We start from the raw sequence: 17,442 nt of genomic DNA, 5'->3' as shown, positions 1-17,442 counted from the left end.
TCACACATAGGCGCCAGTTCTAGTCCTGGCTGCTCCACTTTTGATCCAGTTCCCTGCTGATATGCCTGGGATAGCAGTAGAAGATGGCCCAAGTCCTTGGGCCCCTGCCACCCGTGTGGGAGACCTGGAAGAAACTCCTGACTCCTGGCTTCAGCCTGGCTCAGTCCATTTGGGGAATGAACCAGTGGATGGAAGATCCTGCTCTCCATCTCTCTCTCTCTCTCTCTCTCTCTCTCTCACTCTGCCTTACAAATAAATAAATAATCTTTAAAAAAAAGAAAAAAGAACCCATGGGAACTGATATGTCCACACTTGTGAACAATTTGCCTCCCCGGTGAGAAGCTTGCTGGCCCAGCTGTACCCCTGCTCACTCTTTGGGCTGTGTCTTCAGTGCAGCAGGTGAGGAGGCTTAGTGAGACTGGTGAGGTCCAGTTTCTCTGCAGCTGTAGGTGGTTGAGCCCAAGTTATACGCATTAGCTCTCTTGGAACCAGCACTTTGCTTGCCAGCTCACACCTTGCCTGACCCTCCTGTGGTGAACATGGCATATCCCTCGCTCATTGTGTAAACTTTGTGAATTGTGAGGGGATAACCAGTCCTGATATCCAGGTGTAAGTGAGTAAGGCAGTCCCCTTCCTTTGCTGTGGTGATTGGCTCATGTAGACCAGGTGACTTTCATTGTATGATTTAAGGAGTTCAGCCACCTTTCTCTGGCTAGATATGAACCAGGAAGCACGCAGCCATTCTGTGTGTCTGAGGAAAATCGGCTTAAAAATGACCTCCTTGGTAACAGAGCAAAGGCTCAGAAAGATATTGGGTCCCTGGTTGAGTCAGTCAGCATGCTGGAATCTGTCCTATCTCTGGATTCCAGTTAGGGGAGTCAGTACCTCCTCTTTCTTTTCCAAACTGATTGGAATTTTTCCTGTTATTTATCATGGTGGTTCTAAAATATGACATCAGATTTGGTCATGTTCTTCCTTCCAAAAGGTGGAGCCTAATTCCCCTGTGCTTAAGTGTGAGTTTGCCTTAGTGATTTCTTTCTAAAGATGAGAGGATATGGAAGAAGGGATGGTGGGTGGCTCCTGAGAGTGGCCTCGTGTGTCTGTCCTACCTTTCCCTGGGGTCTCACTCTGGGGCGAGAGCCGCCATATCATGAGGACACTCAAGCAGCCCTGAGAAGATGTCCCTGTGGTGGGGAACCAAGGCCCTGTTCCAATAGCCAGCACTAGTTTGCCAGGTACGTGAGGGAGCCATCTTGGAAGCAAGTCGCCCAGCCCAAGTCAAGGCTTCTGATGACTGTGTCCCAGCTGACAGTTTTTTGCTCTTTAATGAAAAATTAAAATTTTTTTTATTTGAAAATAAAAAAAATTTCTATGTATTTGAAAGAGAGAGAGGAACAGAGAGATAACTCCTATCAGCTGGTTTATTCCCCAAATGCCTGCAACATCCAGGGCTGGGCCAGGCTGAAGCCAGGAGCTGGGAGCTCAATCCAGATCTTCCACGTGGGTAGCAGAGATCCATCACTTACTGCCTCACAGGGTAAGTATTAGCAAGAGGCTGGAGTCAGAAGCAGAGCCAGGACTTAACCCAGGCACTCTGGTGTAGGAAGCAGGTGTCCCAAGCTGCATCTGAGCTCCTGTGCCAAACACATGCACCCCTGCTGACATCTTGACTGCAACCTTGTGAGAGGATCTGAGCCAGGACCCCAAGATAAGCCACTCCTTACATTTCTGACCTGCAGAAACTCTGCAAGAATACATTTTTGCTGTTTTAAGCCATTAGGTTTTGGAGTAATTTGTTATGGAGCAGTAGATAACTGATATACTTGTATCTGAATGTTTTCTTCCTAGCTCTAATCACTGTGTTCCATTAGTGAGTCTAGAACAACTCAATTCACTGGGGCCACTGGACTCATTTCATTATGGAACCCCAGAGAAATGGCAAGACCACAGAGAAGAAATGGCTGGGTCACGTGTCTTGGTTGTAAGCTTCCCTTGGCCAGCCTGTCATGGCCGTCACAGGGTCTTCTCTAGCTCCATGGAACAGCTGTGTCCTAGCATGGTGCAAGAGGAGCAGGGTAGGACCCTGGGCACCAGGGAGTGGCATGGAAGTGGATGAGTTGAACCTGAATGGGGCTTATGTCAGGAAGCAGACATGACAAAAGAGCATCAGATCCAGTGTGGGTGGATAATAGCAGACGGGATCACCGTCCCACACCAGTGCCTGGGCTGAGCCAGACTGAAGCCAGGAGCCTGGAACTCCATCCACGTCTCCCATGTGAATGCAGGGGCTAAGCACTTGGGCCATCTTCTGCTGCTTTCCTGGGCACATTAGCAGAGAGCTGGATCGGAAGTGGAGCAGCTGGGACTCGAACTGGCACTCATGGAATGCAGGTATTGCAGGCAGCAGCTTAACCTGCTGTGCCACAATGCCAGTCCCATGACTTCAATATACATAGATCAGGATAATTTTAAACAGGGAGGAGGGTAATTTACATTTCCCCCGATGACTAGGACGGGTTTATGTAAACCTATTCTATTCTATCTCCTGTGTTAAACCTGTGTAAACCTATTCTATCTCCTGTGTTAGCTCAAAAATCTTGGTGCTTCAGAATAACAAGGAAAATTAGGCACCAGCCCAGGGCTGGCTAGGTGTGTCCTTCTGTTTCTACTTAAGTTCTGATTGCAGTCATGATGGAGGCCTGGTTTCCTGCCTCTGCCAAGCCCACACTCCAGGGGGCATCCTGAGTGTACGCCCTGACACTCACGAGCTGAGTGCAGGCTGGCTGGCTCGGGAGCAGCTGTCTGACCAGGCAGGCCCGGCCCAGGGACTGCAGACTGTGGCTGGCTTGGTGGCTGTGGTTTGGGCCTGGGGTATCTCCCTTCTTGTTCTGGAATCTGATGGTCCCTGTGGTGCTCTCTGAGCCCTCCTGCTCTCCTCCAGCAGAGGAGCACGGAGCATCATGGCATTCTCCCCACTCTGGCTCCTTCTTTGGTGCCCCCAGGTCTAGTGGTGACTCTGTTCTGGGACTCAGGCCAGCTTGGCCCCGGGTCAGCCTGGGCTCCCTTTTCCACCTGGACTCCAGATCAGCCCCTTGGCACCTGCCCTTTGCCTGTCTGCAGTTCAGAAGTGCTCTCCCCAGCCCAGTCTGCACTGTGGCTTTTGCTTTGGTGGGTACTCCTTTCAACAGCCCCCTACCTGCTTCACGAATTAGGCACCAACTGCCAACTGCAATCACCAGTCTTGGGTCTCAGCCGTGGGACTCGATTTATCCTCTCCGAACACATGCTTATCTGAGGGGGGCATATAAGCCACGGCTGTCGCTGAAGAGCCATTTCACACAGGCTCCCAAAGCAGCCTCCAATTTCACGCAGGAAACGAGTTCCCTAAAACCTGGTGTTCATCCAGTGCACCAGGGAGCAGAACAAAGAACTCAGAATTACCACGGTGGGAGCATCTAATTCTCTGATTCAAAAGCACATAGAAGCTAGTTGGGAAAACAGGGTGGCTGTAAAACGGGCAAGAGATGAGCCTTGCCCACCAGGAGGGAAACCATTAGGAAAGAGAGTTGCAGCTGGCCCTGTGGCCCTTGGTGCCTTTTGCAAACTAGCAAGGAAGTCTGGGGATGGCTTTGAGTCTGTTGCTGCCATGTTGTGTTTTTTTTTCCAAGAGTCACTGGTTCTATATCCTCCAGGAATTATAGGCCACATGGGGCACCTGTCACCAGGTGAATTTACTGCCTGGATTACGGTGACAGAATTAGGTTAAGTATTTTAACAGAGAGAGGCATCCAGAGCATGATCCAGTCCAGTGGTGCCCAAGTTTTGCTGCATGTTAGAATAACATGGAGAGGGGCTGTGCCTGCAGTGCCAGCATCCCATATGGGCACTGGTTTGAGTCCTGGCTGCTCCTCTTCTTATCCAGCTCTCCACTATAGCCTGGGAAAACAGCAGAAGATGGCCCAGGTCCTTGGGCCCCTGAACCCACATGGGAGACCTGGAAGAAGCTTTGGATCAAGCCCAGCTCTGGCTGTTATAGTCATTTGGGGAGTGAAGCCCTCCCTCCCTTTCTCTCTCTCTCTCTCTCTCTGTGTGTGTGTGTGTGTGTCTTTCCTTCTCTTTCTGTAACTCTGCCTTTCAAAAATAATTTAAAAAAATAAGAATAACATGGAGACTTAAAAAAATTTCTATACCCATGCTGAACCCAGACCCATTAAATCAGAATCTCTGGGGGGTGGGGCCCAGGAATCCAGATTTTTAAGAGTTTCTCTGGTGATTGAATGCCCCTGGTCTAATCTCTCACACGTTTGCCATCAAAATCCTGTATTAAAATAATCTGGATGATTAGCCAATATATCCCCAAATGATGATTCAGAATTAACATCTAAATTAGTGCACTACCTACGTACAGTGCAGAATTGTGCTAGATTTCAGTAGCTGATGGTTATTTATCTCTATAATTTGATTTTCTTTATTCTTCTTTCAGAAAAACCCTGACATTTCTTTCACTTTTGCTTCCATTGATGAAAAGTTCAGAGCTTATGCTGGCAAAGTGCTGAGGGTTTTAAGGAATATTTCACCTTCAGCACAAAGGGCAAACTTGAAACATACTTTGGGCGTTTTGCAAAAAGATTTGTTTATTTACTTGAAAGGCAGTTATAGAGAGTGAGAGTGAGGGAGAGATCTTCCCTCCTCAGGGTCTCTCCCCAGATGATGGGGGCTGGGCCGAGCTGAAGCCAGGAGCCAGGAACTCCATTTGGATCTCCCATGTGTGTGGCAGGAGCACATGCACTTGGGCCATCATCTGCTGCCTTCTCATGTGCATTAGCAGGTAGCAGGATCAGAAGTAGAGCAGTCGCGACTTGAACTAGCGCTTATATTGGATGCTGACATCACAGGTGCTGGCCCAACCCACTGCACCCATAACACTAGCCCTGCTCCTGGAATTTAAAGGAGCCTTCTGAGGGCCAGCACTGTAGTGTAGAAGGTTAAACCTCTGCCTCCAGTGCCAGCATCCCATCTGGGCTCTGAGTTAAGTCCCGGCTGTTCCTCCTTTGATCCAGCTCCCTTGTAATGCACCCGGGAAAGCCCCTGGGAGACCCAGAAGAAGCTCCTGGCTTTGGCCTGGCCTAGCCCTGGCCATTGAGACCCTTTGGGGAGTGAACCAGTGGGTGGAAAATTCTCTCCCTCTCTCTTTCCCTCTGCCTCTGTCTCTTCTCTCTCTTTTTGAGAGGCAGAGTTACAGAGAAAGGGAGAGATACAGAGAAAGGTCTTCCATCTGCTGGTTCACTCCCCAAATGACCACAGCAGCCGGAGTTGGGCTGATCCGAAGCCAGGAGCCAGGAGTTTCCTCTGGGTCTCCCACGTGGGTGCAGGGGCTCAAGCACTTGGGCAATCTTCTACTGCTTTCCCAGGCCATAGCAGAGAGCTGGATCAGAAGTAGAGCAGCCAGGACCTGAACCAGTGCCCATATGGGATGCTAGCACTGCAGGTGGTGACTTTATCCGCTATGCCACAGCACCGGCGCCTGGCCTATGACTTCTTAAAAGTTAGATTTTCATTTTATAAAAGTGCCACAGATATATAGTTCAAAAAGCCAAAGATTACCAGCTTTTTTGATCTGGAAACCTTTCACTGGCTGTCTCTACTGGAATGGATCTCCATATATCTGAGTAGCATGCTTACACTGCTATTTTAAAACTTTCAGCTACAGGCTTTCCCTATTAACGTCCTGGTATGGAAGATAAAGGCATTCTCTTAGCTCCTTCCCCCCTCTCCCCTCAAATATTCCTCCTTCATTGCCCTGCCAAAATAGTTATGCTGTCATTTTTAGTCGAATCAACGATCAATATTTACCTTGTTATGACCGTTTAGTTACATTACAGCCAGCCAAGAAGTAACCGTGATGACATTTCCTTTCTTTTACGGCGTTTCTTGGAGATGATGACTGTCTCATTTCCTCGGTTGCTGGGGAGTTTTTCTCCTTAAATGAGTTCATCCCCCACTTTCCCCTTTGCTTCCACAGAGCTATAAAGAGCCCCTGGGAAGTGCAGCAGTCCCACACCCTTCCCTGGCTGCCTCCCTCCCGCTGCCTCTGGCCTCCTGGGTTGGTTTGGAGGCTGGCTTCATGGAACCCCCTTTCCCTCTCTCCCATGTTGGATCTTTGCGTCTGGAATTCATTGTCTTCCTCTGTTTTACTCTTTGGTTTTGGTGGAGTATATCCTGCAGTTTATTCTTCAGAAGGTGTGCACGAGCTGTTTTTTATTTTTATTTTTTGGTGACCCTGCATGTCTGAAAATGTCTGAAAAGGAGTGAGGGTGGGGATGAAGCCGCTGGGCAGTGCCAGGGCACAGGGCTGAGCAGCTGGAGGCTGAGAACTGATCTTAGAGGCCAAGAGGCAGAGAGAGGCCGGGCTGAGCGGAGGCATTCAGCCCCTGCTCAGTGTTCGCCAGTATTCACTTACAGAACCCAAAGGAACAGATAAAACTGTGAAGAATTTCAGGATGCTGCTAGCTGAGCATTCAGCCAAGCCCTCGGGGCCTTTCTGAGTGTGGGCTGTGTGCAACAAAGCATTGTAGTCCACCTAAAGCCGGCCTGGGTGGGAAAAGCAATGGCCGATGGAGTAACTTACGCTCTCCAGATGACCCTAACCGTCAGTAAGAAAACAAAGAGACTTTTAACTCCTTTCACCTACTTAAGTGAGTCTGATGAATTGCAACTTAAGGTGAAAAATGAACAAAACAGTGGTACAAGAGCAAACTTTAGGGACCATGGGCATAACCTGATGGTAAGAGAAATCTTTTTTAAAGAGGGCAATAAACACAGATGTTCTAAAGGCAAAGGTAGCCATGTTTTCTTGCATAAACTTTTATAACATATGGAAAAATATTCCATAAAAGAAGCCAAAAGACAAATGATAGACTAGGAAAAAGCAGCAACATAGAAAACAGATGAAGTGTTTAATGTTTACAACACGTAAATATCTCTACAAATGGAAACACTTCGGTTGGAAGATAGGCAAAGAAAATGAGGAGATATTTTCCAAGAGAAATGCACATACGGTGTGCATGTTAGGGAAATGCAAATCAAAGGGACACTGAGATACTACTTCTCGCCCGTCATGTTGGGAACAATCAGTGATAATAGTGGAGGTTTGTGGTAGGGAAAGGGCACTCTCTCACATTATGGATGGCAGTGTGAATTGTTAGAGTTTATGGAAAGAAAAAAATAACCATGCAACAATTCCATTTCTGGGGATCTATTCTGCAGAAACTAAAGGACCAATACATGAGGATAGACCCACAAACGCATCTGTGCTGCAGCAACAAGCAAACAAAGGCAACCACAACAAAGGTATAAATAAGAATGATAAAGATAAACTAAATACTTATCACTAGAGAGATTGTTGAATGAATTTTAATCTGTTGGTGATCTGAATCGTTATGCAGCCATCAGAAAAAAATGATTTACATCTATATAAACTAACCTTGAGATACTGCCAGTTAGATAAGGAAAACATAATATAGAGAAGAATATAAAACTAAAATCACATTTTTGTATGCAAAATGCCTAAATCCCCAAACAATGAATATATTGTATATACTTGTATATAATATGTATTTATACATTATTGCAAGATGTGTGATAGTGTGGCAAAGTGGGACAGACACATTTCAGTTTTTGAAACTTGATTTTTTTTAAAGATTATTTGTTTATTTGAAAGGCAGAGTTAGAGAGGGAGAGACAAGGAGAGAGATCTTTCATCTACTGGTTCACTCCCTATATGGTTGCAACAGCCAGGGTTGGGTCAGGCTGAAGTTAGGGGCTAGGAGCTTCAGCTAGGTCTCCCACATGCATGGGCCATCCTCCACTGTTTTCCCAAGTGCATCAGCAGGGAGTTGGATGGAAAGTGGAACAGCTCAGACTTGAACCAATGCCCATATGGGATATTGGTGTCATAGGCTACTTAACTGGCTATGCCACAATGCTGTCCCCCCTGAACCTTAATTTTGCTAGTAGTTTGCAGTAGGTATTGGGGGAGGAGAGTAAGTAAAAGGATAGGATAGAAATTGTTTTGGTGGAAGGAAGTGGGTCTGAATTTGGAATGAAATGTGGCAGATTGTGGAATGGAAAGTAGGTTTGGTCTCTTAGACCTTTCTAAAGCTTACTGTTGTGAGTTGGGCTTTGACTGTCACTCCAACTCCTGGCCAAAGGGTTGCAGGATCAGTAATAGGAGAAGTATAATTTAATTTCAATGATGTAGGCCTCCTATAAGCAAATGACAAAAAACTAAGGATACTTTTAGAAAAATTAACATCTGGGGGCTGGTGCTGTGGCGTAGTAGATAAAGGCTCTGCCTGTAGTGGTGGCATCCCATATGGGTGCTGGCTCGAGTCCTGGCTGCCCCACTTCTGATTCAGCTCTCTGCTGTGGCCTGGGAAAACAGTGGAGGATGGCCCAGGTCTTTGGGCCCCTGCACCTGCATAGGAGACCCGGAAGAAGCTCCTGGCTCCTGGCTTCAGATGAGTGCAGCTCTGGCCATTATGGCCATGTGGGGAGAGAACCAGTAGAGGAAGACTTCTCTCTGTCTCTCTTAGCCTCTCCTTCTCTCTCTGTGTAACTCTTTCAAATAAATAAATAAATCTTAAAAAAAAAAAAAGAAAAAGTTAACATGTTGCTAACATTAGATTTAGTTTCTGAAACAACAAATTCTCCAAGTCAGTGGTAGAGTGCTTACAGAAATTTGTTTATTTATTTGAAAGGCAGAGTTACAGGAGGGGGGAAGAAAGAGAATAAGAGGGGGAGAGAGAGAGAGAGAGTGAGCGAGCTTACATCTTCTGGTTCATTCCCCAGATGGCTGTAGTAGGCTGGGCTGGGCTGGGCTGGGCTGGGCTAGTGCAGGGGTCCAAGGAGTTGGGCCATCTTCCACTGCTTTCTTAGGCACATTAGCTGGGAAGCAGAGCAACCAGGTCTTGGACCGGCACCCAGGGATGCTGTTGTTGTAGGCAGCAGCTGATTCTGCTGTGCCACAGCACTGGCCCTGCTCATAAATTTTAAAAAGCAAGAATGTGTCAGAGGAATTGTACCCAGCCATATTGTCATCAATTTATGACAACAGTGTGGCATTCTCTGGTATTTCAAGGCTGAGAAAATCTACCTACCACCCAAATATCTTTTCTATAAAATGACTCAAAAATGTTCTCCAAATAACATGAAAATGATTCAAAACAAGAACTTGAGATGGAGAGTTTGGGGTTGGAAAGAACAGTTGTGAGCACTAACCCCACTGAAAGTTACAGAAAATTAGGATGATGTCAGCAAGATGACATAATAGAAGGCTCCAGCTCTCCTATTCTAAAGAAACACCAATTTTGGTAACTATTCACCCATGAAGACACTTTTGTGGGAGCCCCAGAGTCTAGTTGAGAGACTTCAGAGTTTCAGTGGAATGCAAGAGCAGATAAGAGGGTGAGAAGAGCAGTGTTGCTGTTACTTTGCTCTCGTCCACTCTCCGCCATGGTTGCCAAGCTCTGTGCTGACAGGCCCCGGGGCCCATGATGACTTCCACAGGAGTGAGAGTCCCCAAATGGCTGCAACAGCTGGAGCTGCACCGATCCAAAGCCAGGAGCCAGGAGCTTCCTCTGGGTCTCATGTGGGTGCAGGGGCCCAAGGACTTGGGCCATATTCCACTGCTTTCCCAGGCCATAGAAGAGAGATGGATCAGAAGTGGAGCAGCCAGGACTTGAACCAGCACCCGTATGGGATGCTGGCACTGCAGGAAGTGTCTACCTGCTATGCCACAGTGCCGGCCCCAAGCCCCTTGAATATCTTTTCTGAACACATGGATGTGAAGCAAGAAATCAAAAACAGGAGAAAATTGGAAAATTCGCAAGTACACGGAAATTAAACAATATACTTCTGAACAACCAATGGGTCAAAGAAAATTTCAAGAATATCTTGAGATAAGTTAAAATGGAAGAACAACATACAAAACTTATGAGACAGAACAGAAACAATAGAGGAAAGTTTACAGTGTGAAGTGCCTGCCATAAGTGAAAAAAAAAAAAAAAGATCTCAAAGAACTTAACTTTATACCTCAAAGAACTAGAAAAATATGAACAAAGTGAGATGAAGGAAGAAAAGTAAAGATTAGAGCAGAAATAAGAGATATGAGAAACAATAGAAAAGATCAGTGAAACTGAGTATGTTTAGAAAAGATAAAATTGATAAACTGTTTTATAGGTTAAGAGTAAATAAAATTATGAAAGAACAGATACTACAATGGTACCATAGAAATACAAAGGATAAAAGAGATTATTATGAATAATTATATGATAATAACTTGGATAACCTAGAAGAAATAGCAAATTCCTATACTTGATCTTAGCCAAAAGGCCTAGAAGTGATAAAATGGGTAAATTTCTAAACACATGCCACCTTCCAGGACTGAAACATGAAGAAATAGAAAATGTGGACAAGGGCTGGCGCTGCGGTGCAGCGGGTTAAAGCCCCAGCCTCTTAAAAGAGCACTCAGCCATGAAAGGGAAAGAAATCCACGTTCAGATCCTGTTACTCCTCAGAAGAGCAAAATTTATTCATTTTTAATAATCCTTACTTCAGAAACATTGAACATTTAACAGTAAAGTTTGGAAATTACAAACTCCTTGTATTCCCAACTAGCAGCCATCAGAGCATAAAGAACAGAATATTTAGAATATTATTATATTTGAAGAGTATTCAAAATGATACCCAATGGCTCTCACACAGTACTTTAAAGATCTCCGCTCTGGACTGATCCATATGCTATCACATGTCAATTTGGCACATCTGCTTCATGCCACACCATTTATTATTGATGGATGGCATCCCATCTGGGTGCCAGCTCGAGTTCTGGCTGTTCCACTTCTGATCCAACTCCCTGCTGATGTATCTGGGAAAGCATGGAAGATGGCCCAAGTCCTTGGGTCCTCATGGGAGACCAAGAGGAATCTCCTGGCTCCTGGCTTCAGATCAGCCCAGCTTCTGCCATTGCAGCCATTTGGGGAGTGAACCAGCAAATGGAAGACTCTCTCTCTCTCTCTCTCTGTAACTATTTCAAATAAAATATTTTTATAAAAAGAAAATATGAACAAACCAATAATGAGTGAAGAGATTGAATCACTTGTCAAAAATATTCCAATAAGGAAATTACAGGATCAGATACTTTGCTGGTGAATTATATCAACATTTAAATAAGAATAAATGCCAGGCTGGCACTGTGGCATAGTGAGCTAAACCTCTGCCTGCAGTGCCGGTATCCCATATGTGTGCCTTCCAGTTCAAGTCCCAGCAGCTCCTCTTCTGATCCAGCTCTCTGCTGTGGCCTGGGAAAGCAGTAGAAGATGGCCCAAGTGCTTGGGCCTCTGCATCCACGCAGATGACTAGAGAAAGCTCCTGGCTTTGGATTGGCCCCACTCCAGCTATTGTGGGCATTTGGGGAGTGAACCATTAGATGGAAGACCTTTCTTTTTGTCTCTCTCTCTCTCTTTAATTCTACCTCTCAAATACATTTTAAAAAAATCTAAAAAAAAAACCCTTCTTGAATTCTTGCAAAATATTGAATAATGAACACATTGATCATCAGCAAAATGCAAATTAAAACCACAGTGAAGTCTCACCTCACACCTATTAAGATGGCTGTTGTTAAAAAGACAAAAGAGGGGGGGTCTGCACTGTGGCGTAGCGAGTTAAAGCCCTGGCCTGCAGTGCCGGCATCCCATATGGGAGCTGGTTCTAGTCCCGGCTGCTCATCTTCCCATCCAGCTCTCTTCTATGACCTGGGATAGCAATAGAAGATGGCCCAAGGCCTTGGGCCCCTGCACCCATGTGGGAGACCCAGAGAAAGCTCCTGGCTTTGGATCAGTGCAGCTCCGGCCATTGCAGCCATCTGGGGAGTGAACCATTGGATGGAAGACCTTTCTCTCTGTCTCTACCTCTCTCTGTAACTCTGACTTTCAAATAAATAAAATAAATCTTAAAAAAAAAAAAAAAAAAAAGAGGGGACAACGGGTGAAGCCAGTGCCTGCCATGGGCATCCCATATAGATGGGACGCTGTTCCTGGTCCCAGCTGTTCCACTTCTGCTCCACCTCCCTGCTAATGGCCTGGGAAAGGCAGTGGAGAATGGCCCAAGTGCTTGGGCTCCTGCTACCTACATGTAAGACCCAGATGAAGCTCCTGGCTCTGGCTTCAGCTTGGCCCAGCCCTGACCACTGTGGCCATCCGGAGAGTGAATCAGCAGATGGAAGCTCTTTCTGTAACTCTTTCAAATAAATAAATACATCTTTTTTTTTTTTTCCCAAAAAGACAAAAGATAACAAGTGTTGGAGGGCTTGCAGAGAAAACAGTGTATTTTTGAGCTCTGTTGCTAGGAATGTAAATTAGTATAACCATTATGGAAATAGTATGGAAGTTCCTGAAAAAAATTGAAAATAGGAGCTGGTGTTTTGGCATAGCAGGCTAAGCCCCTGCTTGCAATGCCAGCATGCTATATTGGAGTGCATATTTGTTCAACTCCTGGTTGCTCTGCTTCTGATCCAGCTTCCTGCTAATGTGCCTGGGAAGGCAGTAGAAGATGGCCCCAGTAGTTGGGCCTCTGCCATGCTTGTAGGAGACTATGTTGGAGTTTCTGGCTCCTGGCTTCAGCCTGGCCCAGATCTGGCTGTTGTGGGCATTTAGGGAAGTTGAAACAGCTGATGCAAGATTTCTCTGTGTCTCCCCCGCCTCTCTCTGTCACTCTGGATTTCAAATAAACAAATAATAAGTACATCTTTTAAAAAAATTAAAAATAGGGGCTGGCGCTGTGGTGTAGCAAAAGGCTGCTGCCTGCAGTGCCAGTATCCCATATGGGTGCCAGTTTGGGTCCGGGCTGCTCTACTTTGTATCCAGCTCTCTGCTGTGGCCTGGGAAAGCAGTAGAAGATGGCCCAAGTCCTTGGGCCCCTGCACCCACATGGGAGACCTGGAAGAAGCTCCTGGCTCCTGGCTTCAGATCAGCTTAGCTCTGGCTGTTCTGGTCATTTGGGAAGTAAACCAGCAGATGGAAGACCTTTCTCTCTTTGTGTCTGCCTCTCTGTAATTCTGCCTTTCAAATAAATAAATAAACCTTAAATTTTTTTTAAAAAATAGGACTATTATGTGATCCAACAATCCCACTTCTGAGTAAATGTCCCAATGAAATCAGTATGTCAAAGAGATATCTGTAGCCTTATTTTTATTGAATCATTATTCAAAATAGCTAAACTATGGAATCAAATTAAGCATGCCACAATGCCTTGTCAGTAAAGAAAATATATGTATGAAGGTACTTCAAAAAGTCTGTGAAAATGGAATAAATAGGTAAGTTTATTTTGGTGCAGAAAAGTTTAAAATCCATGCATAGTTTTTTTATAATATGCATTTCCCAAGAACTTTTTAAAAAGATTTATTTATTTGATAGGTATAATTATATATATATATATAGAGAGAGATAGAGATCTCCCATTGGCCAGGTCACTCCTCAGATGGCTCCAATGGTCAGGGCTGGGCCAGGCCAAAGCCAGGAGCCAGGAGCTTCTTCTAGGTCTTCCACGTGGGTGCAGGGACCCAAGCACATAGGCCATTCTCTGCTGCCTTCTTGGGCATACCAGTAGGGAGTCAGATCAGAAGTAAAGAGCTTGGGATTCAAACTGGTGCCAATAAGGGATGCTGGCATTGCAGGTGGTGGCTTTACCTGCTATGTCCCAACACTGGCCCAACCCATGAACTTTTTGAAAACCCTTCACACACTCACACATGTATCTCTACACATAATGGAATATTATATAACCATAAAAAGGAAAAATTGTGCTATTTCTAACAACATGGATGAACCCGGAGAATATTATGAGGAGTGAAATAAGCCAGGCACAAACAGACCGCCACTGGGTACATGATGTCACTGATATGTGGAATCTTAAAAAATTGAACTCATAAAAACAGAGTAGAATGATGGTTGTCTGAGGCTGGGTGTGGGGGGATGGGGAGATACTGGTTAAGGGGTATAAGATTTCAGTATGTGGGTGAGTAAGTTCTGGAAATCCATTGCACAGCATGTCTTTAGTTAATAATATTGTACTGTATACTTAGAAATTGCTTAGAGAGTTGATCTTAAAGGATTTTACTGCACATGGATAAAAAATAGTAACTATGTGAAGTGATGGATATGTTAATTAGCTTGATTGTGATAACATTTCACAAGATATACACATATCAAAACACCAGGTTGTGCATTGTAAATACATATAATTTTGTCAGTTATATTTCATTAATGGAAAAAATAATTGCTACCATGGTAACAAAATGGGATGCAAAAGACATACAGCTTTTTTATTTTTTATTTACCTATTTGTTTTTGATAGCATTTTTAGGTTGTAAAAGAATGCAAGCCCATTGTAATGAATTTTAAAATTCAGAAAAATTATAAGGAAGAGAATAAAACCCATAACTGCATCATCCATAAGCAGCACTGTTAATATTTAATGGATTTTTCTTTCTTTCTTCCTTTCTGTGGCTCTCAGTATTTTAAAAATACAGTTTAATATTCTATGGATTTTACTTTATATTAAATTATGAATATTTACTTAGCTCATGAAATTTTTTTAAAAAGTTAATTTTTAGGGGTTTCATGATATTTTAGTTAACTTTTAAGGGTTTCATGATATTTCATTGTACATATTTTTCAGTTTCTGGGTTTTAGGTATACTTAGGAAAAAATTCTATTAATTATTTTAACTGCACTGATGATAACTTTTAAAATATAGATTCTGAGAATTACTGGGTTGTAAAGTATAAACATTTTTCAGCTTCTATGTCTGTTGCCAAATAATTTTCCAGAAAGTCAATTCCAATTTATTCTCCCACTAGCAGTACATGCGACTGCACCTCTCACTGTACTTTCTGGCTGTTCCTCTTTTTAAAATATTTATTTGTTTATTTTGAAAGATACACACACACTCATATATATATATATATGTATATATATATTTAGAGAGAGAGAGAGAGAGAGAGAATATACTTTCTCTCTCTCTCATCTGCTGGTTCACTCCCCAGATGGCTGCAATAGCCAGTGCTGGGCCAGGCCAAGAGCCAGGGGCTTCATCTGGGTCTCTCACATGGTGCAGGTACCCAAATGGTTGGGTCATCTTCTGCTGCTTTTCCCAGGCCATTAGCAGGGAGCTGGATCAGAAGTGGAGCAGCCAGGATATGAACCGGTGCCCAAATAGGATGCCGGCATAGGAGGCGGCAGCTTTACCTGCTGCGCCAGAATGCCCACCCCCACTGTCTGCTTTAGTGTCAGCATAGGAATTAAAGCATTTGCCAATGTAGTAGGTAAAAGGAATGTATCTTTGCATATTTTAAAAAAGGTATAATTTGTTTTAAAATAAAAATTATAGGAAATGTGAGAAACACAGAAAAGAATAAGAATAACCACATCTACATGACATTTGGGTGTTCAGAGCATTTTCACACATTTTCCATTGAGTGCTTTAAAGAGTTCACAAGCTATGGCCATAAACACAATCCTCACTGCACAGTAATCCCCACGACAGGTCGGAGGGGTTAAGGGAGCTGCCTACACACAGGTAGTGAGAGGTGGTGCTGGCTGCTGGATCAGGTCTCTGGACATTTCATCCCAAGCTTTCCCCACTGCCCTTGCTGTTCCTGGAGGGCTGAGGATGACAGGAGAAGAGAACCAAATACACTCCAAGCTCGTCCCAGCATGGGAGACTTCCTGGGCCATGTGGAAGAAATGAGAGGAAAATGGGCCAAGACTGGGTGCTGATCCCAGGTGCTGGTCCTGGGTGCTGCTCCCAGCTTGCCCATGGATTTTATGTATGATGTGGAGGTCATGTTCCCTTCTGAACCTCAGCTTCACAATTTTGCAGACAAAGGTTTTCTTTGGGTGGTCACACAGGCCGTGACTCTAGGAGACAGAACCTGGCTTCTAAGAGGCTGGCAGGGAGAGAGGAGCATGGAATGCCTGGGTAGAAGTCTGTGATGTTCAGCTCTGCCTCCCCCACCTCGCTAGGGAACTTCAGCAGGGACAGGCTGCTTCCTGGGCCCCATCCAAGGGAAGCAGACACTGGGAGTGACAGAGCACACTTGCCTTCTAGGTAAGGACCCTGAGCACGGGCCAGGGAACGTCCACCTCGGGCAGCGTGGGGACCCTGGCAGTCTTGGTAACTCATGTGCCACTCTGGGACCTTCTCAGCTTTGCTTCCAGGCTGGCTGGCTGTGCTGCATGGCCACTGGGAAGATGCCTGTCATTTTCTCCTTGAGGCCGTTCATTCTCACAGTGTCCGGAGCTGAATATGGGCCTTGTGCCCAGCACTGCGCACATCCTGATGCCAACCCTGTCAGGGGGTTATCACCCCTCTGGTTTTACAGAGGAGGAAACCGAGGCACAGCAAGGTTAGAGGCTACTCCCAGTGCCATACAGCTGGAACATCACAGTGCCACTCCCAGTGCCATACACCTGGAACATCTGTCTGATTCCAAAGAGGGGCTCTGAGACACTTCCTGTCTGAGACACTGCCTCCAGCCATCCTGGAATGGGAGTTCATAGCCCTGGATGAATGCCACCAGGCTCATGCAGGGAATGGAGGAAAGGCAAGCCGGAGTGTGGCAGCAACTCAGTTGCTTCTTTTTCACAGTCCTATGTGTTTACTCCTTTCTGCACCAAAGTGACCAACTCAGGGCCATTTATAAAATTAAAAATGGTTAGGAGAACTCTCGATGGAAACAGCTGGTGGTGGTGGCCAGTGCTGGGTGTTGCCAGGGCAACTTAGCTGGGAGTCTGGCAGGGAAGTAATTAGGCAGGTTGCATAAATTACTTTGGCCGGTTTCCCCTAGAATTTGCAGTTCCCCGCCTGACGGGAGGTGACTCGATTCTCTCTTTTCTCCTAAAGGCAACAGCAGCCAGGAAGCCTACTGTGGGTGCACAGGAACATGCCATGGTGGAATGGGGCTGCTGTTCACAGCCCACAGAGCAGTTGGGGCTGCCAGGGTGAGACAAGCGAGGTGTGCGTGGGTGGGGTAGGCAGACACAGCAAGGCAAGAGCATGTTAGGGCTTAGGGTGAGCTGGGATTCAGGGCAGCACCCAGGAGGCAGGATCGGCGTTGCTAGGAACCAGAGAAGAGTGGACACAATAGCAGGACAAAAAACCCAAAACAAGGCACAGAAAACTAGGCTGTGTGCGGAATGAGGAATCAAGAGAATTTATAATGAGGTGGAATGAAGTAACTGCACAGGGCTAGGAAGGGATTCTGAGCTTGTGGTATCAAATCTTCTACTCCTACTGTTAGCAGAAACACAGAGTCAGTTGCCAAGCCCTGTGTTATGTGCTTACAGAGACTTCCTATAATCCCATGGAAGGCAGGTGGCCTTA

This window comes from Lepus europaeus, chromosome 7 (assembly GCF_033115175.1).
Source record: "Lepus europaeus isolate LE1 chromosome 7, mLepTim1.pri, whole genome shotgun sequence".
NCBI classification, from domain to species: Eukaryota; Metazoa; Chordata; class Mammalia; order Lagomorpha; family Leporidae; genus Lepus; species Lepus europaeus.
This window is presented reverse-complemented; position numbering follows the sequence as displayed.